This window comes from Papio anubis, chromosome 2 (assembly GCF_008728515.1).
Source record: "Papio anubis isolate 15944 chromosome 2, Panubis1.0, whole genome shotgun sequence".
Lineage (NCBI taxonomy): Eukaryota > Metazoa > Chordata > Mammalia > Primates > Cercopithecidae > Papio > Papio anubis.
In genome coordinates this window covers 50,155,252-50,178,244 of record NC_044977.1, presented here as the reverse complement: position 1 = coordinate 50,178,244, position 22,993 = coordinate 50,155,252, and the positions used below count along the sequence as shown (strand labels likewise).

At 52.1% G+C, this 22,993-nt stretch overlaps 1 protein-coding gene across 2 annotated transcripts in view; it reads left to right on the top strand.

Annotated features, from left to right (window-relative positions):
* Positions 1–543: 543 nt before the first annotated feature.
* The window catches only part of SLC6A6 (solute carrier family 6 member 6), an 87,239-nt gene continuing 64,789 nt past the window's right edge, over positions 544–22,993 (top strand). For both annotated transcript variants that reach the window (XM_021922672.2, XM_021922670.2), the window contains exons 1-2: positions 544–814; positions 14,179–14,220. The gene's annotated coding sequence lies outside the window, so the exon portion shown is untranslated. The remainder of the gene's footprint in view (positions 815–14,178; positions 14,221–22,993) is intronic.

The window sequence follows — 22,993 nt, the reverse complement described above, 5'->3', positions numbered from 1 at the left end:
CCAGGATTCTGGAGCTCTGTACCTGGCTTCACACCACAAGCTCAGGCCACCCTCCCGCCCCTGGCGAGAGCTCGGTGACCGTGCCGACTATTGGGAGGGGTATACCGAGTCTCCCAGAACGTGGACGATCGCCCAGGGGAACGCAGTGGAGTGCAAGCCTGGTCTGGTCTGCACCTGGCTGCTCCAGGAGCCCTGGGCCTCATCCTAGGAGCCTGGAGGAGAGGCGAGCGGTGGAGTTTGGAGGCTGCTGTGAAGGAGGGGACTAGGTGGGTCGGGTCGGGTCGGGTCTGTCCTGCTCTTCTTTCGCAGGCAGGAGGCGCCCAGGGCGACTGCCGCACCTGGCAACGAACGTTCGCCGCGCAGCATGAGGGTGTGCGCGCGCGCTCGGCGAGCCCGGGTTCTTTGTGTGTCCGAGCCCATGCGCGCGTGCGTGTATGCGTGTGTGTGTGCATGTGTGTGAGTGAGCGCGTGTGTCCGCACTTGGGGCGGGGCTAGACGCCCAGGCCCCGCCCCGGCCCCGCCCCCGGCCCGGCCGAGCTGGTATTTTTCCACCCAGCAGGATGGGTGATGCTGAGAGCTGCCTGCTCAGACAACAGACACGCGAGGTCAGGAAGAAGCCGCTTATAAATTACCGCTTCCTTCGCGCCGCCGCCAACGCCGAGTCCCGAGGACCGCAAGCCCAGAGGCCGAGCTGCGCCGAGAGGGAGTGCGGAGCGTTCACCCCTCGGGTCAGAGAGCGAGCGGGCAGGCAGCCCCTGGCCGGCGCAACCCGGCGCAGCCGAGCAGAGCGCGGACGGCGCCGCAGCCACCCCAGGTACCCGAGGGACGGGGAGCCGGGCGCGCAGCCGGCGCTGCCCGCCGTCTGCAGCCCCTCCCCATCCCCGCGTCGCCGCAGTCCCGGCCTCCTCCCCTCCGCGTGCGCCCATCCGGCGCCCCTTTCACCACCGCGGAAGGGACCGAGGGTCGCCTGCTCAGTCCCGCTGGCGGGGCTGTTATTGTTTCCCAGGCGAAAGGGCTCCGGCTCCTGGTGCGGGCAGCAGGGGTGTGTGTGTGGGTGTGTGTGTGTGTGTGTGTGTTTGTGTGTGGTATGTCTGTGTGTCTTTCTCGGTCAGAATGCCTACATGTGCCTCCGTATCCCCGTGTCTATGTTTCTGAGGGTGGCTATTTCACCGTGTCCCCCGCAGCGTGCACATGTGTCTTCCGGGGCATGTCTGCTATTCTCTGTGTGCTGGGCTGTGTGTGTGTGCCTGTGTGTGTGTGTGTGTGTGAGATACCTGAGTGTGCTGTCTTTGGATGTGTGCTCTTGTGTGTCCCCGTTTGTGTCTGCATGAATGTGTTGGGGGGGGGGGGGCTGCGTCTTCCAGGCCCTGGCCGGGTGCACGTGCGTGTCCCTGAGTGTGGTTGTGTCTCCAGGTCCCTGGTTGTAGGCACTTATGTGTCCTCGGCTGTACCCAAGAGGGCGTCCCCGGTGCCTAGAGGGTCAAATGGCCAGAGCTGGTTTTCCCGGGCCGGCGCTGAGTGGGGAGAGGTGATAGAGCAGCATGGCTCCATAGGTGCATGCACTCCATAGGTGGTGTGCAGGTGGCAGCGACGGCGTCCAGCAGTCCAAGTGGTGGGACCAAGGCCCGGAGGGGCAGCCAAGGGGTAGTGGACAGCCGGCAGGGCCAGCAGGACACTTCCTCCTCCAGACTATTTCTCTTCCTTCTGTGGGTTCCTCTTTTAAGTAGGAGATTCTCGTCCCCCTCCCACTAGGGAAGCCGCACAGAGAGAATTCCAGGGACCTCCTCCTACAGCCCCAAAGCTTCAGCCTGGACTTCAGCCTGGACTGGAGAGGAGACCTGTGGGCAGCTCTCCCAGGCAGGGAGGTGTGTGCCGGACAGGGCCACCGGCCTGGCTATTTTGGTCACTGTCGGGCCTCTGCCAGATCCCGGCATCCCCAGGACCAGCCCCAAAAGCTTGGGAGGCAGCCTGGGCCCCTGTTCCCTGCCTGGGGAAATAAATCAGCTCAGTAATTGCCCAGACACTTGAATGGAGGGTCTTCGGGCTGAGGTTTACTGGCGCATGGCTCCATTTGGACTTCAATAAATTGGCCCCCGCTTTGGCACAGCTGACGTTCAAGTAAATGTCACTGAGGAGATCTTTTTAAAATTTCTTTTTAATTTTTTGTTGGCTAGAAGGGAGGGGATCTTGTCCAGAGTCTCCTAACCAGAAGGAGTTTATTTTTATGAGAGAGAGAGCGAGTGAGTGCTTAGCAACCACCTGCCTCCATCTCGACCAGGGAGTCACCCAGGGAGTGTGGGGTGGGCATGAGGAGGTGGGGTGGGGGAGGAATTTCATCAAGATGGTGTTGGAGAGGATCTGAAGGGGGCCTAGCACGGCTAAGAACCCCCAACAGGGTGGGACTGGTGGAATGGTGGGAGGTATTAGGCCTGGCTCAGCCCCCAGTTGACCTTGGGCAACCCTTTTTCAGCCTCAGTTTCCTTACCTGTAAAATGGGTGGGGCAGACTGGTTATAGAGTAAACCAGGGACCAGAGGTAGGAGTTTGTCCCCAGGGAATTGATTGAAGTCCTGTGCTTTGTTTTAATGGGCGGGTGACCTTGGTTGATTCCCTTCGTTTCTTTGAGCCTCGGCTTGGCTGCCTGGGCAGCAAGGACGCCAGTGCTGGCCTCACTACGTCCTTGAGGGGATTGAGGGAGATGAGGTTGAATAAGCTTGTGGTAAGCTGTAAAGCCGGGCTCGGCTGTAGAGCTGCTGATTAGAGGGTGTCACGAGGTCCCGGGTCACTGTGGTGTATGGCAAGGGCCAAGGTGCATTCTGGAGGCTTTGTCCTTCGGGGATACCCTTGTACTAACCCATGGCTCAGCTGCAATCATCCTCTCCTACCTCATTCCCGTCACCTCAACCTGTGGTGATTGGGCCACATCTGCTTTTCAGAGTCTGGAGGCCTGGTGAGCAGTACCCATTTTACAGATGGACAAACTGAGAGGCACCTAAGGGACTTTGCCTTGATTGGACAAAATTAAGTTTCAAAATGCTTTCCCTAGCTCAGCTGTGAGTTTTGGCCCCATGGGGCTTTGGTCGCTGATATCCTGGGGAGTTGAAATTGAACCGGGGCCTGGGGAAAATGAGGAACAAAGGTGCCCCAGTCCTCAGGGCAGGAGAGTGAGCCTATGGGACCCATTTGCACCTTGCCTCTGTCCCTAGTACTCATTCTTCCTTCTTTGTGCCTTCCCCCGAGCCCTGCTACCCATCCTGCTGCAGGGGTCAGCCCTCCACAAGGCAATCCAGGCTCTGGGGACTGTGCTTTCTAACCTGAACTTGTCCGCCTGTCAGTTTGTCAAAGGATTTGGGAGCTGTACTTCTCTGAAAGTCTTTCCAAAGGTCCTGAATGATAAGACACTTGTGAGTCATTGAACACATTCCCGTATATAGAAAAGAGCTGAGAAGTAAATTATAAGGGCTCCCCAGAATGCAGCTCAGCTGCAGCCAGAGAGGATCTGCCTGGAATTGGGGTTGGCCTGGAATCCCAGGGCCACCCTGGCAGGTACATGCTGATCCCCCACTTCTGCAGGAGGTCATGAGCAAGAGTCAGATTCTTTGGGGCTGCATCTCACTTTCCTGTGCTTGCCAACTTGGCCAGAGTGTTCGTTTGAATTTATGGGTTCTGGGCAGGAGCTGTGGATCGGGAAATGCCTAAGGAAGCCTTCCAGTGAGAACGAGAGCACTTTTTTAATGTGCTTCGTTTAGTTGGTTAATAGACCTTGGTTAAGGTCAGCTCTGGGCCAGCACTGGGTTCAGGGTAGAGTGTTGGCTTTCTAGGAGCTTCTGTCCCAGAGGTAGAAGCATGTGGTAGCTGCAATGGCCATTACCATCCATGGGGTACAGTGAAGAAGACCCAAGGAGCTGCTGAGTGTGCCAGTGAGGGTGGGGTAGTAGGCAGGAGGCACTTTTGCTTCCTAGAGGACACAGCATCGGAGTTGCCATTATCTGTGGGTGGAGAAACAGGATGGGCTGGCATTCTCAACAGGGGGCAGAGCAGCTACAAGGGCACAGTGGCGTGAAATAGCCAAGCATGTTTGTAGAACAGGTTCCCCGGGTCCTAGCTGGAGAGAGGAATAGGAGCCAGATGGTAGGGGGGTGTTTGATTTTTTCACATATAAAAATAGAGACAGGGTCTTACTATGTTGCCCAGGCTGGTCTCAAACTCCTGGGCTCAGGCAATCTTCTCGCCTCAGCCTCCCAAAGTGTTGATTATAGGTGTGAGCCACCGTGCCCAGCTGGAGGGCCTTGAATGTTGTGTAAGTGGGCTTGGGCTTTCTCCCGAGGGCAGCAGGAATCAGACTGGGTTTAGGGATAGTCGGGGAGAAGCCAGTCAAGCCTGGAGCCCAGGAGACCCCTGATGGTGAGTAAGGAACGGAGCTGGGGTCCAGGAGACCGAGAGTCACTGAGCCACTAAGCATTTTCTGTACCAATGAGTCTTACCCTGAACTCCTTCTGTAAACATGGGGGTGAAGGCCTGGACATGCTATTTAACTGGTACACAGGCCATTAACTTTGACCTCCCGGAGCACACAGCCCTAGTGTCTCTAGGTGAGTTATGCCAGTCCTGAACGGGTCTGCAGAGTTTCCTTTCTTGTCTTACCTGGTCAGAGCCTTCATTTGGAAACCTGGGCAGAGGCTGATGCCAAGGGTGGGAGTTAGGGGTTACGAGAGGGAAAGCAGAGAGAGTGAGGAATTGCTGTTCTGTTTCTAAAGCTCCAGCGTGGTATGGCCAACCAACTTTCTCTTGGAAAAACCAACACACAAATAATAAACCACCTAAAACAAAAGAGTGGGCAGGGAATGATAGGGGAGGCAGGTGGGCTGCCCTAACTGTGGTCAGGTATCAGAATTGCCTGGGATACTTAAAAACAAACACACATATTCAGCCAGACTCCCAGGCCCAGCCTGGACATACTGAATCAGAACTTCCAGGAGGGTGGAGCCTGGGAATCTGTATTTTTAAAGTTTTTCTTTTGTGTGTGTGTGTTTGTTTGTTTGTTTTTTTGACAGGGTCTCACTTTGTTGCCCAGGCTGGAGTACAGTGGTGCCATCAGGTTCACTGCAGCCTCGATCTCCTGGGCTCACGTGATCCTCCCACCTCAGCCTCCCAAGTAGCTAGGACTACAGGCATGCCCCACCACTCCAGGCTAATTTTTGTATTTTTTGTACAGATGAGGTTTCACCATGTTGCCTGGGCTGGTCTTGAACTCCTGGGCTCAAGTGATCCTCCCACCTCAGATGATTTTTTAAAAATATTTTTAAATTGAGTTATGATTTACATGCAGTAATATGCAAAGATTCTGTTACGGTTTGATGAGTTTTGACAAATGTATACACCTGTGTAACCACCACCCAAATCAAGATATAGAACATTTCCAGCACCTCAGAAAGTTGTCTTGTGCTCCTCACCTCACAAGACAGCCACTTTCTCCTTTTTCTTTTTCTTTTTCTTTTTGAGACAGAGTCTTATTCTGTTTCCCAAGCTAGAGTGCAGTGGCATGATCTCTACTGCAGCCTCGACCTCCCCAGGCTCAGATGATCCTCCCACCTCACTTCCCGAGTAGTTGGGACTACAGGCGCACGCCACCACACCTGGCTAGTTTCTTTTATGTTTCTTGTAGAGAGAGGGTTTTGCTGTGTTGCCAGGCTGGTGTCAAACTTCTAGGCTTAAACGATCCACCCTTGCGGGCCTCCCAGAATCCCATGCTGGGATCACAAGCATGCACCACCATACCAGGCCCACTTTCTGATTTCTGTCACCATAAATTAGTTTTGCCAGTCTAAATCCTTATATAAATGGACTTATTTAGTGTGTACTCTTGTGTCCGTTTTTTTCTGCTTGACGTTGCTGGGATCCATCTGTGCTGTTGAGTATATCAGGAGTTGATTTTTGTTTTTTTATTGCTGAGTCATCTCCCATTGTATGGATGTTCCACAATGCGTTCATCCATGCTGTTGATGGACACTGTTTCCAGTTGGGGAGCGGCTATTACTAATAAAGCTTCTATATGCATATTTCTGTACGAGTCTTTTTATGGACATGTATTTTCCTTTCTCTAGGACTAGAGCTGCTGGGTTATAAGGTAGTAGATATGTGTTAACTTTTTGAAAAACTGGTAAATCATTCACTTTTAATTATAAAAGTAATATACCTCAAGCAATACAAAACTGCATAAACTAAAAAGTGATCTTTTCAGATCATTAAAAAAAAGTACAATCTGATCTTCAGTCTGTCCACCTGCCTGTCTATCATATCTCTTTCTTTTTTTTTTTTTGAGATGGAGTCTTGCTCTGTCACCCAGGCTGGAGTGCAGTGGCTTGACCTCGGCTGACTGCAACCTCCACCTCCCAGGTTCAAGCGATTCTTCTGCCTCAGCCTCCTGAGTAGCTGGGACTACTGGCACGTGCCACTATGCCTGGCTAATTTTTGTATTTTTAGTAGAGGCAGGGTTTCACCATGTTGGCCAGGCTGGTCTCTAACTCCCGACCTCAAGTGATCCGCCTGCCTCAGCCTTCCAAAATGCTGGACAGTATATCATATCTCTTTCTTAATATAAGGTTATACATTTCCCTCTGCATACAGCTTAAACTATATCCAGGTGTCCATGTGGACATAGACTCCTTTTTGTTACTTACTGGATCAGTTTTCAGTTGAGTTTTGATTTCCTATTTGATCCAGGCATTATTTGGGATCTGTTTAGAAGCTAGCTGTAGTTTTGTTTTTTTTTTTTTTCTAAGACGGAGTCTTGCTCTGTCACCAAGGCTGGAGTGTGGTGGTGCGATCTCGGCTCACTGCAAGCTCCGCCTCCCGGGTTCGCGCCATTCTCCTGCCTTGGCCTCCCAAGTAGCTGGGACTTACAGGCATCCGCCACCACGCCCGGCTAATTGTTTTTGTATTTTTAATAGAGACGGGGTTTCACCGTGTTAGCCAGGATGGTCTCGATCTCCTGACACCGTGATCTGCCCGCCTCGGCTTCCCAAAGTGCTGGGATTACAGGCGTGAGCTACCGCACCCGGCCAGTTTTGTTTTGTTTTTAACAAAAATGGCATGGTACTGTTCTTGGTTCTGCCACTTGGTGTATTCCAATAGCAGGCCATGTGGACTGCATGTCAGAACACACGGATCTGCCAGGCCATTCCAAACAGCCAGCCTGCATTTGGGAGCCACTGATTTCGGGTGTCCTGTCTGATCACCTCCAGTGCTGCCAGCTCAGTAAATGAAATACCCCCATGCAGGACTTGCCCCAGAGGGTGCTGAGGTGCCAGCTGAGCCGATTCAGCATTCTGAGAAGGGAAAGAACCCATATTTATTGAGCATCCATGGTGCTTTATCCCCCTTCCTGTCTCAGAGATGAGTTCATCAGAAAAGTGGATGGCCCCAGCCCACGCTCAGCTAGGAAAGGGTGGAAGGAGCGCTGGACCCAGAGTCCACCTGATGCCTCAGCCCATCCTCGTCCCGCTGGCTGCACAGCAAACTTTCATGAGTGCCTACTGTGTGCTAGGCACAGGGCCAGGGCCAAGAGGGCAGGGAGGAATAAACAGCCCCTGTGCTCAAGGAGGGAGGGGAGATCTGTATCAGGAGAAAGTTAATGAACAATCTAAGATAGTTTATGCCAAGGCAGGCCAAGGATCCAGTCTGGGAATGCCGCCTCAGGTCTAAGGGAGAGCAGCCCCAGGGTGTGGAGTGTGGGGACTTTGGGGTTGTGTGATCATCCAGTTAACCTTCTCTGCCCACCCACTTTATGGATGAGGACACTGAGGTCCCAGGGAGGCACTTATCAACCCAGGAAGATAAAGCCATCAAAAGAGCCATTGTTGGCCAGGCACACTGGCTCACACCTGTAATCCCAGCATTTTGGGAGGCTGAGGCAGGCGGATCACGAGGTCAGGAGTTCAAGACCAACCTGGCCAACATGGTGAAACCCCATCTCTACTAAAAATACAAAAATTAGTCAGGTGCAGTGGTGGGGCGCCTATAATCCCAGCTGCTTGGGAGGCTGAGGCAGGAGAATCACTTGAACTTGGGAGGCAGAGGTTGCAGTGAGCCAAGATCTCACTACTGCCCTCCATCCTGGGTGATAGAGTGAGACTCCGTCTCAAAAAAAAAAAAAAAAAAAGAACCATTGTTCACAGATGTGGCTCCCTGTGCTCCCCCCTCCCAGCTGCATCCATCATACATTGCTTATGTGAAACCCCCCTTGACAGGGAGGGATTTAAGGAAAGGGTTAATGCCACTGCCTCAAACCTTCGATGATACTCGTTCATGACTCTCAGATCCTGGATTTGTCACACGTCATGGGAAAGCGGGTGGGAGGGCAAAGCTGTATCAATTGCAAAGACTCCTTATGGTTTGGCTGCTCAGGAGACACCCCCAAAACCCAGGATGGAGTTCCTAGAAAGCTCAGGAAGGAGCATGGTGAGCAGCTCTGGCCACTGCATGGAATAGAACGTGGAAGGTAGGGAGATGGCTGGTGGTCGCCAGGAGAAGGGTTGGGCTGGCAATGAAAGGCTTCCTCCCTCAGTAGGTATCTGAGCAGGCCTGGGCTAGAAGGCAGAGGGCTGAGCCCTCGGGGTTCTGCTCATGTTGGGTCCTTCCCAACCCAGAGGCTCAGGACCACTCCTCTGCATGGTCTCTCCTCATGCTGGGAGGCCCTGAGAGGCCCTTCCTTTCCAGGAGTTTTCTTTGCACATAAATGCCAAGTGACTCACTGCCATGTTCCAGTGGAAAGTCCTTAACCCAAGGCTGCCAGTTCCTTGGTTGGAGGTGGAGGAGTGTGGTTGGCCAGCGATTTCAGCAGAGTCATGCTTACTGGGTGAAGGGTGCCGGAAGGGGGAGGTCTTAAGGGACCTGCTGTCTTGCCCCAAGGCTAGTCAGCACCAAGAGGGAAGACTCAGGTCATGATTTCAAGGACATTCATTCCTTCAGAGATGACACCTGGTGTCTCCTCTGCAGGTGGACATCACACCAGCCCAAGACAACAGTCTCCTCACTAGCCTCTCTGCCTCCTGGATACCTCTGTGCCTCCTGGATACCTCTCTGTACCATCCGGGGACCAGCTCTCTGCATGTCACTGTGTTGCTCAAAAGCCTTCAGTGGTGGCTCCCTAGTGCTTTGTGAAATCAAGTCCAACCTCCTTAGCCTGGCATTGGAGGCCCTTCACGATCTGGCTCTTGGCCAGTGTTCACGCTCACCTACCACAACTTCTTTTCTTGTTTGTAGTCTGGCTGGTTTCTGCTCCTAGCTAGACCAAGCGTCCAGCTCTCTCAGCCCTGCCCATGCTGGCCTCTCAGCTCACAAGGCCCTTCCTCCCATCACTCCTTATTCCCACTCTTAAGGGGCGAGCTTGGAGCTGCCTGCTCTAGGAGGCATTCCTTGAGCCTCTTAATAGTACCTGGCACATAGTAAGCACTCAAAAAAGATGACGTGAGTTAAAGTGGACTTCAGCTTGCCCTGCTCTGAGCCCTGTGGTCCTTTCCTCTGACCTGAGCTCAGACCTTTATGGTCTTACCTTATACCTATGCACCTGACTGGGGACACATCAAGGGGAGGGATGGATGCTCCAGCATCCAGTCTAGGGGTGTGGCACACAGTGGTTGCTCAACATACAAATCAAGAGAGCCTGATTCCTTCTACTCTGAAATGGGAACATATGGTTTGAACATCTGGGTGGCTCCAGGCTTGGAAATTATATTCAACCATCACTATCCATCAATCCATCCATCCAACAAATATTTAGTTGTTCCAGGTCCTGTCCTAGGCCCTGGGGATGTGGCTGGTGAACAAGACAGACCAAACTGTACCCTTATGGAGCTGTCTGTCTGGCAGGGCTATGGATGTCAAACAAAAAATTACACATGCGTGGCTAATGCCCTTTTAAAATCAAAGGCCCTACACCAGGCACTGCAACACCAGACTTAGAATGCCCCTGTCCTCTGGCTTGCTATGTGACCTAAGTGAGTCCTTTCTCCTCTCTGGTCCTGTAAGGGGTGGCCCAGATAGGTTTTGTGTTTAAGGGAAATACCTTCTGAATAAAGAGAGGAAAAACCATTCTATCCATTGTGGAAGCGCATGTCACCACATGGGGTGCTCCTTTAAGGGACTCCTTTAAGGATGCAGTCATCCTCTTGGCGGCTTTTCAAGATGTCCCAGCCCTGCCTCTGAAAGGAGGTGTCCCGATTTGGGGACAGGAGTTCCAGAGTTACTCTGAGCAGAGCTGTAGCAACAGGCTTTTAGTGAGGAACGTTGCCTCAGGGAACAATAATGTGGATTCTTCTTCTACCACTGGTAGAAGAATATCGATTAGAACAGACTTTTAAAAAAAGAAAAGCAAAAGCTCGTCCAGGTGTGGTGGCTTACGCCTGTAATCCCAGTATTTTGGGAGACTGAGGCAGGTGGATTGCTTGAGTTCAGGAGTTCGAGACCAGCCTGGGCAACATGGCAAAACCCCATCTCTACAAAAAAGGCAAAAATTTGCCGAGTATGGTGGCACACACCTGTAGTCCCAGCTACTCGGGAGGATGAGCCTGGTAGACAGATGTTTCACTGAGCTGAGATCGTGCCACCGCACTCCAGCCTGGGTGACAACAGTGAGACAGCAGGCCTAAGTGGGGCCTGGGGCCCTGAATTTCTAACCAACTCTCAGGCACTGTGGATGGTGCTGGTCTGGGGACCACTCTGAATCAAGGAGATAAACAGGGCTGTTGTGTGCCTCCTGTGCATTAAAAGCCAGACCCTGTGCTTCGTGAACATCCTCTCCTTAATCCTCACCAAAGACACCATTATTCCCATTTTGCACATGAAGACCCGAGGCCCTGCTGAGGGCAGATAATTTGCCCAAGGTCACACAGCTGGGAGCCTGCCGGCATTCACGCTGGGCCAGCGCCACCTTGGAAAGGATGCTGTTGGGGAAGCCTTTTACTACTGAACAGTGTCCTCGCTCCAAAAGCCACAGGAGGCTTTTCAAGGCAGCCAAGTCGGATGTAAATCAGGGGAGAGCCAGGGCTAGCCAGGCTGCTGACAGCAGGGCGGCCTGGGTCACTGTGTCCGGACAAGGCCCACAGCGGGATTTAGGGCTGGCATGCTGCCTGGGAGTAGGGGAGCCGTCGGGGATGCTCTGGGCGCCTGGAAGACCAGCCTGGAGCCTGCTAGAGCCCAAGGAGGCTCCTTAGCCTCTGACAGCCTCCCCTATTATTTAGATACATTCCAGGGAACACGGCTGGCTGGAAGGGGCAGCAGTGGGACCACAGGAGCTGGGACCTGCTGCTTCTGTTGTTTAAAGGCTGGCTCATCCCTGCAGCCATGCGGGCATTCTCCGTAATCGCGGTCTGCTTTGAGGACGGAGAGGTCGTGGTCTCCTGCTGGCTGGGGCTTTATTTTTGCACTGAGCACCTGTCCTCAGCAAACTGGGAAAGTAGAACACGTAGTGAGTCTGAGTCCTCAAAATGCTGTCCCTGGCCCAGCAGTATGGGCATCACGTGGGAGCCTGCAGAATGCAGAACCTCAGGCCCCACCCCAGACCTGCTCATTTAGACCTTGGGTGTGGGGCTCTGCAATCTGGGTTTTCAAGAGCCCTCCAGGCAATTCTGCTTTGTGTTTAACTTTGAGAAGGGCTGATGACCTCTCTGGCTGTGTGCCTGGGGCCAGGGGTGGGGCTGGGGGGAAGGGTCAGGCCTAACCCTTGCCTGTGATAACTAGAGTTCCAGGGCTGCGGGAACCTCAGGTGTTCTGTCATCCGCATCCTTCCTCTTTTTTATGATGGGAGGAGTATGTCAGAGACATGCATAAAATTACATAGCAAGTTCAAGGCAGGGTATAGGTCTGGATTTTTATATTACAAATGGCAGAAATCAGTTCAAACAGACTTTAGTTTTATTTAATTTATTTATTTTGAGACGAATCTTTCTCTGTCTCCCAGGCATGAGTCATCACACCCAGCCCAAACTGACATTAAAAATAAAAAAGAGCATTTACTGACTCTTAACTTAAAAGCCCGGGGCCATACTTCAGCCTGGGGCTGAATCCAGGTGCTGAAAGATGTCATCGGGACTCAGTTTCTTTCTCTCCGTTTCCTGGCTCTGTGTCTCTCTATGCCTGCTTCATTCTCCATGGATGCCCTAGCTGCTCACCAGTGTAGTGCTGCCCCCTGCTCCAATGTAGGCCTGTGCGGGTCTCCTGCTGGAACAGGTTTAGGCTGTCCCCAGAAGGGGCATGGGTGCCAGCAGGCTAGATAGATGGACTTTAGTGCTAGTCTTTTGTTTTTTTTTTTTCAGGAGACAGGGTCTCACTCTGTCACCCCATCTGGACTGCAGTGGTATGATCACTGCTCGCTGCAGCCTCAAACTTCTGGGCTCAAGCAGTCCTCCCACCTCAGCCTCCCAAGTAGGTGGGACTACAGGCATGTGCCACCATACCCAGCTAATTTTTAAATTTTTTTTTTGTAGAGACAGGTCTCCCTGTGTTGTCCAGGCTGGTCTTGAACTCTTGGGCTTATGATGCTTCTGCCTCAGCCTCCAAGAGTGCTGGGATTGCAGGCATGAGCACACCTGGCCTTTAGTGCCATTCTTATCCTCCTCTCTGAGATGGGCTGGCCTCTTGTAATTGGTAAGGTTTTGCCCCAGGCAGAATTATACTCTCCTTCCTCTGATTCTCTTCACCTTGTGCTTTAAACAGGCTGCCTTCATCTTTCACTTTATCCCACTTCCTTGTGTATGGTCTAGGATAGCAAGGTTTACGTCGCTACTTCCACCACCCAAACCCACGGCAGACATCACTAATCCACCCCAGCCTTCACAGAGCCCAGAATGAAGCCTTGGTGGGCTGTCATGTGCCCAGCCTCTAGCCCGTGGTTCCAGGCTTCATGAGCTCAGGGACCTTGGCTCTGTCATCTACTGCTGAGCTTCATGTGCCCAGTGTAGTGTCTGGCACATGAAGTGCACCATAAGTTGTTGACCGACTGTTCCTACCCCATAGTGCCTCAGACCCAGTGGGTGCCAGTGTGAGCCTGTTGAATGCAGGGGCCCTAATGAAGCAATGAGGTCATCTAATTTGGGGGAGAGGGAGCTCTGTAGGCTGCTGGGACTGGCATTTACTGACACTGGCAAGTGTGCCTCTGGGTCTGGGAAGGAGGCTGCCAGGGCAGGGCTGCAGCTACAGCAAGGAAAGGGGTCCTGGATTCCTCTGTCTGCCCTCCCAGACCCACCCTCCCACACCCTCTCCCCCAGAGACACCCCCTGCCCATCTCTGCTAATCCCAGTTCAACAATTCATTGAAAATATCTCAGTTGAGAAGAAATCATTTCCTGACTTTGTACACTTAGATTCCAGGAATCCTAGAGAGCCTTCCAGCCTCAGGGCAAGGAGCTTTGCCGGTAGGAGGAGGTGATCTGCCCCCAATTGCCTATTTCCCAAACTGAGCTTCTACTGAAAAAACAACAGAACCAAAAAAAAAAAAAAGTCTTCCGGGTTAGTCATGTCTGGGACTGCTTGGCTCAGCAAAGCTCAGCAGATTTCCTGGGCACAGTAATTCTCGCCCCCGAACTGGTTGGTGAATACCACATCCCCTAAGGATCTTCTCCGAGGCCCCTCACTCTGGCCCTGGTGTGTCCCTGCGCCCCTTGGGAATAGTCAGGCCACGTGACTGAGCTGGCGGGGCGCTCAGGAGTGTGGGCTTTCTGTGGCTAGGGCTGTGGAACAGCTTACCCATTTGCAGCTGAAACCTTGTCCCCCTCTGACCAAGGACAACATGCTGGTTCTTGCTGCTGACTGAGTTTCGGGTACCCTGCATCCAGAAGAGGGGCATGTGTGAGTGAGTGGGAGTGCCTGTGTGAGTGTGTGTCTCATGTGGGTCTGTGTGTGACTGTGAACGTGTGTGTGGCTGACACAGGCAAGTGTTGGGGCTGGGAGTCTGCATATGATTACACGTGTGTCTGAGTGTGTGTCTGCATGTGAGCTTGTGTTGGCATGTGTGAGTCTGCGTGTGTGAGCCTCAGTGTCCTGGCCTTTCATGGGGGTTGGTCAGCCCCTCCCCAGCACACACGTCTGGTGGTTACAAGTGGGTGAAAAATCGGGAGCCCTGTGCACAGTCTGCCACTGACGAGATCTCTTTTTTCCGTCTTTGCTTCCTCTCTTTGCAATAGATCCAGAACCAGAACCACAGCCCTTCTGAGGAGCTCCCAAAGGTAAGTGACCTTGGACCTCCAGGTGGGATGGGTGTCTCACACATTGTGCAGTGACCCAAGGTGGGGGGGCTCAGGAGCTCCGTGTCTCTCCCAGGCTCTAGGAGGACAAGATAGGACCCCTGAGGCCCACAGACATTGTCCACACCTCACCTCCAGGTGGCAGATCCCCTGGCCTGGGTTGGCCACTCTGTGCCTGCTTGGTCCCCAGCCAGTCTGTGCTAGAGAGGGCACAGGGAGGCCCTGCAAATGGGCCAAGCACTGGTTTCGGAGACCCAGCCTGGGCCCTGTCCTGGCTCTGCTGCAGAGTAGCCTGGGGCAAGTCTGCCATGGGGAGGAGGCCTTCACTGAGTTGATTCTGAAGATTGGGGGGTCTGAGCTTGGCTGTGTCTCTGTTAAAGGTTTGTTGTTGTTTTGAGACAGGGTCACACTCTGTCGCCTAGGCTGGGGTGCAGTGGCATCATCAGGGCTCACTGCAGCCTCGATCTCCCCAGGTTCAGGTGATCCTCCCACCTCAGCCTCCCTAGTAGCTGGCACTACAGGCACGTACCACCATGCCCAGCCTATTTTTGTATTTTTTTGTAGTAACAGGGTTTCACGATGTTGCCCAGGGCACAGTGGCTCACGCCTGTAATCCCTGCACTTTGGGAGGCCAAGGCAGGAGGATCGCTTGAGGCCAGGAGCTTGAGACCAGCCTGGGCAACATAATGAGCCCCATCTCAGCAAAAATTAAAAATAATATAAATAAAATTATAAGTAAACAAATAACTAAAATGGAAAACCTTTGCTAAAGTTGCAAGAGTATTACAGTGGCCTCGCATTATGCCCTTCATTGAGATTTTCCCATGGGTAACATTTGCCACATTCGCTTCATCTCTTTCTCACTAATACGTGAAATAAAAATAGTCATGTGAACATTCTTCCATTTTTGCTGAATCATTGGGGAGTAAATTGCAGGCATGATGCCCCTTCACCTCAATCCTTCAGGTCTTTCATAAGAGCTAGGCCAGGCCGGGCGTGGTGGCTCATGCCTGTAATCCCAGCACTTTGGGAGGCCGAGGTGGGTGGATCACAAGGTCAGGAGATCGAGACCATCCTGGCTAACACGGTGAAACCCCGTCTCTACTAAAAACAAAAAATTAGCCGGATGTGGTGGCGGGTGCCTGTAGTGCCATCTACTCAGGAGGCTGAGGCAGGAGAATGGCGTGAACCCGGGAAGCGGAGCTTGCAGTGAGCCGTGATCGTGCCACTGCACTCCAGCTCTGGGTGAAAGAGCAAGACTCCGTATCAAAAAAAAAAAAGAGCAAGGCCATTCTCTTATATAACCCTAGCACAGTTATCTACCCCAGGACACTGATTTAACATTGATGTGATTCTGTTATCTGTGGATCTTAATGACATTGCAGTGTTTACAGCAGCTTTATTTTTCTTTTAGTTCAGGATCGTCATTATGTTTTTAAAAAGGGTTTAAGGGATGTCTTCTTCACTGATTTAAGACATTGCCTACTCTAGGGGCTTTCAAAGTCTTATTTAATCCTCGGCATTCATTAAATACATTTTACAATGGGATGTGGCCTGTGTGCGCATGTACACAAACACGCATGTGAAACTCAAGCCCTGAAACTGAAGTTTCTGAGATAATCCTCGTACTCACCATCTGCTGTGCTCTGATCTGCTCTGTCTCGTTTAGTGAAAAAGATGGCCTTGACCCCTTACATTGATGTCAAGACCCACTGTAGACTCTGCTTTGGAATTAGAAAACCCTGGCTTCCTGGGCAGAAATTTCTAAGGGGGAAGGTTAAGCTCCCACTGGTCCAGGGTTTAGATTGGTTGGAGTGGGGTCCCCTGTGAAGCCGGGACTAGACAAGCGTTTGTTTGTGGCCCAGAGCTCCTCAGCCTGCTGCTGCTAGCGGCTGGACCAAGTCCTTCCTTTTCATCAAGCCCCGCTGGCATAGGATGCTTGGTCACAAGCGGTCCCACCCCATGGAGACATATTCTTTGTGCTGTGACATCGGACGGGGGTGTGTACCCAGCCAGCCGCTGGGCAGGCATGGAGGTGACCTACTCCATGTCAGCCTCCACACTCGTCATCATAATAATTATAGACGTCAATAATAATAATTGCTGCCACTTCCGGGACTCAGCAGGCTCATATGCTGCCAAGAGGTTTACTGTATTAACTCACGTATCCTCTGTCAACCCAAAGAAGTGGGTGTGCTCTTACTCTTTTTGAAAAAATATGGCAAATTTATTGAGCGCTTACTGCACATCAGGCACTGCTAAACACATCACAGACTCATTCACGGCCTCCTCAGAAGCCCTGTGAAGCGGGCACTGATGTCATCTCTATTGTACAGATCAGAAAACTGAGGCTTGGAGGGATGAATTGATTGTTCCTAAGGCCACACAGCTAGGAAGGATTTGAACCTTATTGAGCTGACTCTAGCCCACTTCCCCAGGCTGGCAACGGCCTCTGGGTCCAGCCCCTTCCCCTTCCCCCAGGCCTTCCTCCTGGTTAATGAGTAGTCAAAGGCAGCTGGGAAATGAGGCTCCTGCTGCCGGGAGGCTGGAATGTGAGTTCTGCTTCCAGATAAAGAGTCTTGTGCAAGGGGCCCTGCCTGGGATGGGCTGTTATAGGCAATAAACAGAGGTTGCCAGTGTTCCTCTTTTTGAGGCTTGCTGATGTATTTGCACTTGGGAGCTCATTTTATAGAAACGCCTGAGAGGCAGGTTTGCCCTCAGACTTACCTGATGCCTCCTCCAAGCAGCCCTCTTGGCTTACGCTTTCTGAAAGGGCTCCTCGGCCCCCTGACATGACAGGGGTGTCTAGAGGAACAGGGTGGAAGAGCAGACCTTGTCACCTCTGAAATCTGAGCACTGCTGGGTGTGCGCCCTCTTCACCGGCCACGTCACTTGAGGGCTCTGGCCTTCAGGTTCTCATCTGAGAAGGGGCATGATATGGACATGTGAATGTGTGTTGGTTGTTCAGCAGAGCCTGAACTATTAATGGACAAGCCCAAAAAAGTTTTGCTGACAGGGGGCAACCCGTGTAGTGGAGTCCATGGAGCTGGGGAGTCAGGCAGTCCCTAGTTCAAATCCCGGTTCCAGCCCCTGCCGGCTTCGTGACCTGGAGGAGTCACTGAACTACCCTGAGCCTCAGCTAACCCACCCCTGAAATGGCACCCAGGAGGGTTAGAAAGACAGTGATCCTGGGATTTTGAGGTGGGGGTAACCTCATCTCTTTGTAAGCACAGTGAGGTTAAGTGCACAAAAGGCCTAGCACATCAGTGCCAAGCACCCCACATGCAATTTCTCGTTTTATCCCCCAAGGTGAGCCCCCTAGAGCAATTCCCCACTCCCTCAGCTATGGGGCCGAGTCCAGAAATCAGATTCACCCTCCCGGTGCCTGGGCCAACTTAAGGAAGAGAGAAGATTTTTTTTTTTTTTTTTTTTTTTGCTGGAGACGGAGTCTCGCTCTGTCGCCCAGGCTGGAGCGCAGTGGCCGGATCTCAGCTCACTGCAAGCTCCGTCTCCCGGGTTCACGCCATTCTCCTGCCTCAGCCTCCCGAGTAGCTGGGACTACAGGCGCCCGCCACCTCGCCTGGCTAGTTTTTTGTATTTTTTAGTAGAGACGGGGTTTCACCGTGTTAGCCAGGATGGTCTCGATCTCCTGACCTCGTGATCCGCCCGTCTCGGCCTCCCAAAGTGCTGGGATTACAGGCTTGAGCCACCGCGCCCGGCCTGAGAGAAGATTCTTAATAGGGAGATCCTCTCTGGGCTCGTGGTGAGATCTCCCATGGGGTGTCTGCCACCACGCCCCAAACCCATTGTAAACTGGTGCATGTAGGAGTGTTGGTATAACAGGCCCATGACTTCCGGTGTTGTCAGAAAAGGCCACCTCAGGCCTGTTCAACAAAAGTGTCAACCTCAACATTCGCTTCCTAGAAGGCCCAAGACATAATAAAATGATATTTATTGTTTACTCTGGTTATAAAAGTGATACATTTTTGAACTGGTGCAGTGGCTCACGCCTGTAATCCCAGCACTTTGGGAGGCTGAGGTGGGCGGATCACTTGAGGTCAGAAGTTCGAGACCAGCCTGGCCAACATGGCAAAACCCCATCTCTGCCAAAAATACAAAAATTAGCTGTGCATGGTGGTGCGTGCCTGTAGTTCCAGCTACTCTGGAGGATGAGATAAGAGAAAACAAGCTGCTGGATTTGGCCCAGTGGCCAGTTTGCTGACCTTGTTGTAAGTCATGATTTGTTTGGATAAACCAGCGTTTATTTAATTAATCCCATAGTGATGGGAAATTGGCTGGTTACAGTTTCTCTTGTAAACCACTCTGCATTTTTTTTTTTTTTTTTTTGATAGAGTGTTGCTCTGTCACCCAGGCTGGAGAGCAGTGGTGTGATCATAGCTTACTACAGCCTTGACCTTCCAAGCTCAAGCCTTCCTCCCACCTCAGCCTCCTGAATACCTACCTGGGATTACATGCATGCCACCATGCCTGGCTAATTATTTTTTGTAGAGACTGGGTCTCACTATTTTTGTAGAGGCTGGTTTCAAACTTCTGGGCTCAAGTGATCCTCCTGACTTGGCCTTCCAAAGTTCTGGGATTACAGGCATGAGCCACCGCGCCCGGCCTCTATTGTAAAAGACACATAACGCAAAACTGACCATCTTAACCCCTTGAAAGTGTATAATTCAGTTGTGGTAAGTAGATTTAAAGTGTTGTGCAGCCAATTTCCAGAACTTTTTTGTCTGGCAAAGCTGAAGCCAGTAAACGTCTTTTCAGTGGGCGTCTTTACACGTTGGTCTAAGCAAGAACTGGGCTTGCTGGTCAAATGGGGTGCACGTGTTTGAGATGCTGGGCACGTGCTGATGAATCATTGACCCCCAAGAGGTTGCCCTCATTTACACTCTGGCCTGATATCAGTGACAGCCCTGGGGCATCGAGATGGAGGGGTGGCACCTCCCTGGGGAGCTCCTGCCCTCAAGACTTTAGGAAACGGAATTTAAAACAATTCATCCCAGAGAAGCAGCTCCCAGTCTGCCAGCCTTTCTCATTTGGGGAAGATAAGAAAAACCCAGTAAAGCAAAAAATAGCTCTGAGTACTGGGCCAGACTCGAGGTTGAGAAACATACCCCATCCTCTAGAGAAGATGTGCTGTTAGAACCTGAGGTCAGGGGTCCCATGAGCCTGAGTGTGAATGTCATCCAGTTTCTACCCTGCTCTGTGACTCTGGGCACATCGTTTCACCTCTCCATGGGCTTCAGTATCCTCTGTAAAATCGGCCTGATGTAGAAGCTCCCTTCTCTGGTTGTGAGGGTCAGGGAAGAAAAACTGTGAAAGTTAGCAGTTCTAACTGTGAACGTTAGCTCAGAATGGCACATAGCAGTTCTTCAATAAATGATAGTTATTGTTATTGCTAGTATTATTGTGATTATTTTTGGTACCTCTATCTCAGAGAAGTCTGAATATATGCATGGTAATCGCATCTGCAGCCCTCTGCAGTTTGCACAGTTTTTCCGGCTTTGATACCTACATCATCTTGTAGGGTAGTTACTACTGCCCCCATTTACAGGTGAGAACACTGGTGCTCAGGAAGGCAGTGAGAAACTGGAAGTCAGCCACGTGTCAGGACAGGAGCCCGCGTTTAGCCCGCGTCTTTGGCTTTGGTTTTGCACACAGGTGCTGCTGGGAGATGGGACCAGGGCAGGCAGGTGCCTCCTCTCTGGCCTCAGCCTCTCGGGAAAGCTCGGGCCTCAGGTGGAGGGAGGACACCTTGGGTGCATCTTCTCGTCTGGGCTTTCGGACCCAGCAGGGGTCCGGGGGGATTTCTTAAGGGAGGGGGCTTTTTCAGAAATAGACAGGGACTTTTGAGACCGTGGCTGCCCACCTCAGTGAAGTCTGAGGGGAGTTCCTGGAAGGCATTTCCATCTGTCCATGTGTTCTAAGTCAGTGGACAATTAAGTCGAGAAACTTCCTGGACTTAAAAAGCAGACATGTCCAGGATCCCTGGGGCTGCAGACAGCCCCGGGGGTTTTGGGAGGCTGGCTCCTCAGGCACCCATGAAGGAAGGTGTCCTGGGGCCAGTATTCAGACCCAGCTGCCCACAGGGACCCCCAGGGTGCCTTTATCTACTCATGTCTCCACCCACTTGCTGGCAGAGTGGCAGAGCTGGGACAAGTCACTAACCCTCTGTGTGACCTCTGATTTGCCACGTGAAAATGAGTGAATAGAATAAATCATTTATTCCCAGGGTAGGTTTTTGGGGTGGCAGTGCCGAGCTTGGGTAAGAGTCTCCACCCCTTCGATTTAGGAGCCAGTGCCCTGGTGCAGATCTCTCCTCTGAGCTGAGTGTACTCTAAGTCAGGCACAGAGCATGTGCGGCATAGGGCTGGTGTCCAGGCCCCACCCCAGCTTGGCTGCTTAGTGGCTCACCCTCTGGGGGCCTGCACGCAGGCCACCTTGGCTTCCTGTCATTGCTTCTCACCCCCACCCTCCTCCCAGCCAGAGGTAGAGTTGCATCCCTGCTCTTCAGCCTCTCAATTCCTAGCCCCAGCTTAGCTCCCGCTTCCAAATCCCCATCCTCACTCCTGTTGCCTTGTGGGGTCCCACCTTGGCCATTGTGTTACACGCCTCCTACCTCCTTTGCTACCTCTGTCACAAGGAAGGGACTAGGTTCTCATTTATGTTTTCCAGGTTGAGTTTTCCTGAGAGCTTCTGCTAGTCTCACAGCCCCTCAAGTCTTTTCTGGGCATCCTGCCTGTCCCGGACAAGGGTCTGTCTCTTGTCCCTTAAGTTACTGGGGGCCCAGAGAGACCAGATTCTGATGAAGAATCCAAGACTGGGTCCACATCAATGAGAAGGAAACCGGGATTGATTAGCAATGTCTGTCAAGGGGGCAAGGTGGGAGGAGGTGGCATGTGTGTCATCCACGTGACACCCTTAGTAATGGGCATTTGCTTTGGAAAAACTGTAGAGGAGCCCAGAGGACTTCAAAAGGACTCTACAGCCAGCAAGCAAGATGTGTCTTCTGGATGGGAAGAAGGGGACAAAGTGCCTCCGGAAGGACAGACAGTGCCCGGGGGAGGGAGCCCTCCTGTACCAGGCCTTCTCATGCCTCGGTGTGATCTCACACCTGGGATGAGTGTGAGACACTCACACATGAGTGTTGTGAGACAACGTTCATTCACTTAGTAAATATTGAGCAACCACTATACACCAGGCACAGTGCAGTTGGTAAAGAGCCAGGAGGCTGGGCCTTATCTCACGTGGGTAGAGAGAAGCTGTTTGTGACTGTGGGCTCATGAGCCTGTCTGCCTCCACCTTTTCATCCACTCTTCTCATAACAAGCCTCCTGAGGCTGAGGCTCAGAGGAATGCAGTGACCTGCTCATGGTCACACAGCACCTTGTGACCTCAGGCCTCTGCTCCTCTCAGATCCACCTGTCCTGTTGTGGTGCTGTCAAGAGAATAGTCTTTGGTGCTACTTCTTTGGGCAAGTCCATCTTCTGCCTGGGCCTCAGTTGCCCCATCTGTAAAATGGGCCCTATGATATCTACTGGGTTAGGAAGTGCATATAGGAGAAAGCAATTTGGTATTTTGAAAATACCAGCTCTGTCTTATTAAGTAATATTGGTCATAATTCAGGGGTGGTTTATTCACATTTAACAATCCAGACATTCAGTGAAGTCTCTCACCCAAAAGAGACAAATCAGGGAGTGTGGCCTTCTGTGGGCCAAGCGATCCCTGTGCGGCCGAGTCTGGAAGCCTCATGGCTGGTTTCTGGACCTGCCAGATGATTCTGGGGAGAAAGGTTGTCCCAGTTTAAGGTCATGGAGTCGAGACCTTTTGTTTCCCTTTGGCCTTTCTAGTCCATTTGAGAAAGGCACCTTTTCAAAGCCCTGCCAGCTCTGCTGAGTAGGGGAAAGGCCCCAGCAAGAGTGTTTGACGTCAGGGGAAGTTTGGGGAAAATCTCTAAGCATGTAAACATTGAGAATTGAAAGTCTGATCAGTCATCCAAAAGTTATGGACTTTTGCTGTGGCTCAGGCTCCAGCTGGGGCTAGGGACCTAGAAATGAGCTGCCCTCTGTGCAGCCTTGGAACTTGTGTGGGAAGATGCTACAAATCAGGACCCTGTCAGGGGTGAGGAGGGTCTCTCAAAGGTGCTTTGGGCATGCAAAGTTACAAAAAGAAGAAAAAAAAAAAAAAAAAAGCTCCCAGAGGTCTTGAATATCAAAAATATGCCAGTTGGGCACCAGACAGTGAGGGCATTCCCAGTTGTGGAAAGGCCTGCTATAGAGTGGAAGCCTGGAGTGACTTTCTAGAAGCCCTAAGGAGTGCAGCATGGCTCAGGTGTCCTGCTCTGGGCAGTGGGGAGGGGAGACAAGCTGCCTGGGTTGGGGGTATGGGTGGGGGTGGTTCGTGACCTCGGATCTGTTCAGAGTGGTTGGTCTTGATTCACTTTGGGGAACCAGCCAGAAACAGGAATCCTTATTTCATGGTTTCAGGTGCCCCTTAAAGGTAGTGCTTGTTGTTTTGAAAACTGGCTTCAGAAGAGACAAACCCTGCCTTCACCCAAACACGGCTGCAGGAGAGTCGCAGGCACAGCCACAAGTCCCCAGAGGAAACCCAGTCTAACGAGGTGTCTAACCCAGTTTGCTGACTCACGTGGTTTTGGGAGCCCATGAAGTGCATTGGGAGGGAGAGGACAGGGACGCAGCGCTGTCGAAGGAAGCTCCGTCGAAGCTGCCTCTTTGACACACAAC